The 2,580-nt window shown below is 41.8% G+C and overlaps 1 pseudogene; it reads right to left on the minus strand.

The window, feature by feature from the left end:
* Positions 1–770: 770 nt before the first annotated feature.
* Positions 771–2,088, minus strand: LOC119940054 (annotated as a pseudogene).
* Positions 2,089–2,580: the final 492 nt, after the last annotated feature.

Below are 2,580 nucleotides of genomic sequence, written 5' to 3' on the forward strand. Positions count from 1 at the left end.
TGTAGTTTGGGATTATTTCTGGATTATCTATGGATTTCATTTATTTGTGCCATCCAATCTCTCATTAGCCCAGGAGTATTGGCTGAATCCCCCTGGCCCACGTCCTCCCCCTTGCCTGAAATGCCCTCTCTTCATACAACCTCCAAAGCCCTACTGAGAGCTCACCTCCTCCAGTAGGCCTTCCCAGACTGAGCCCCCTTTTTCCTCTCCTCCTCCCCATCCCCCCCGCCCTGCCTCCTTCCCCTCCCCACAGCACCTGTATATATGTGTGTACAGATTTATTACTCTATTTATTTTACTTGTACATATTTACTATTTTATTTATTTTGTTAATGATGTGCATCTAGCTTTATTCCTATTTATTCTGCTGACTTGACACCTGTCCACATGTTTTGTTTTGTTGTCTGTCTCCCCTTTCTAGACTGTGAGCCCATTGTTGGGTAGGGACCATGTCTATATGTTGCCAACTTGTACTTTCCTAGCACTTAGTACAGTGCTCTGCACACAGTAAGCACTCAATAAATATGATTGAATGAATAATGAGTAAAGTGTGAGAGACTCATACGTCTCTTTATCTCTGTCACACACACACACACACATGCACAAACGCACCTACTCTCTCATATTCATTTGCTCATACAAATACAATCTCTCCCTTAACCACACACACAGCACATAAAATTCATTTTCCCTTAGATAATGTTTCATCACAAATCACCAATCTTCTTCCCATATTGTTTTTCATTTTCTCCTCCTTTCATCTTTATGATTCATAGTCTCCTCACGGCATTTTTCATTTCAGTATTTCTCAAAGAGTAATTGATCTGGTTCAACATGGGGGTGACGTGAGTGTAGAACGCAGCCACCATTTTGTCGACAGAAAACATGGTGGAGGGCTGCATTTAGATGAACATGCAAGGTCCAAAAAACAAGATCACCAACGTGATATGGGAGGCACAGGTCGAGAGAGCTCTATGGCATCCTCTAGAGCCTCATATCCTTAAATGAAGTAAGATAAAACATATATAACAGTCAATACCAGGAAGCTGACTTCAGACAACATCCCACCATTAGCCACAGTCAACAAGCCGATGACAAAAGTGTCCTTGCAGGCAAGATTCAGCAGAGTGAGCAGGTCGCAGAAATAGTGTTCAATCACATTAGGTCCACAGAAGGCTAAGCAGAATACAAGGATAATTTGAGCCACCGAATGCAAGAAGCCATCTATCCGGGGCATCCCAACCAGAAGGCCACACATGCGTTGGCTCATGAAGGAAGTATAGTGCAGGGGATTACAGATGACAATGTTGCGATTGTAGGCCATCACGGTGAGGAGGAACATCTCGGTCCCAGCAAAGAAATGAATGAAGAATAGCTGTGTCATCCAGTCATTCGGGGAAATCTCTTTCTTTTCAATGCCTAAGTCTAGAATTAGTTTGAGAGCAGTTGTAGAGGAGTAACAGATCTCAACAAAGGACAGATAGCTGAGGAAATTGTACGTAGGTGAGCCAAGATTCTTACTGACAGTTACTGCAATGAGAGGATTTCCCAGAACGGTGACTATATACAAAAGCAGAAATACAAGAAAACACACTTTCTGCACCTCCTTATTTTGAGAAAGCCTTAGAAAAACAAATGCTTTAACATTTTTTTGTAACTGCCATGAACTCCATTCCATACATGAATGCACAGAGTGTTATTAGAGGTGTTGACTCTATAATGACAAAAGATTGGGGTTTTGTAGCTCAGCAACAGTTATATGCATCCTTTTCTTCATTTAAATCCTTCGTGAATTATTTCATTGCCTGAAGAGGTTTGATCTTTTGCCTTTTCCTAACTCCCTTCCCTGTTAGGCTCTTGAATAACTCAATTTTCTCCAGTGGTTTTCCAATTTTTCCAATTTGCCTCTTCAGAATCTTCTCCAGAAGGCATTTCCCTCAAATTCTCACTTGTTAACTCTCTCCCTGGGGCCTTTGCTCTCCTGTTCACCCTCTCCCTCAACTCACTTATTGACCTCATCCACCATAATGAATCCACCTCCCACCTTTACCTTAATGACTGCTCATTTAATCTCTTCACCATCACCATTATCAATAGTATTTATTGAGCACTTATTAAGTTCAGAGCACTTGATTAAGCGCTTAGGAGAGTACAATACAACAGAGATGGCAGAAACATTCCCTGGCCACAAAGAGCTTACACCTCTTCATAAATGACTTCTAGTCTTATGTTCATCAGAGGGGCAAATGATCAACATATTTAGCCACACTTCCTCTCAGGTATCATCTCGCTCGTGCTCTCCTCCTCCAAATCCTTTCACTATGGGCAGGGAATGTTGTTCCCTGCTTGGTGTTGCATTGTACTCTCCCAGTCACGTAGCACAGTGCTTTGCACACAGTAGGTGCTCAATAAATACGATTGAATGAATGAAAAAACCCTCTCTAGTCTTGTTAAATCTTGGTTTGTTTTTCACTTCTCCCTATACTGACACCCTATCATGCTCTCGTTCATTCATAGATTCAATTGTATTTATTGAGCACTTACTGTGTGCACAGCACTGTACTAAGCGCTTTGGAAGTA

Source organism: Tachyglossus aculeatus, chromosome 18, assembly GCF_015852505.1.
Source record: "Tachyglossus aculeatus isolate mTacAcu1 chromosome 18, mTacAcu1.pri, whole genome shotgun sequence".
In the NCBI taxonomy this organism is placed as follows: Eukaryota; Metazoa; Chordata; class Mammalia; order Monotremata; family Tachyglossidae; genus Tachyglossus; species Tachyglossus aculeatus.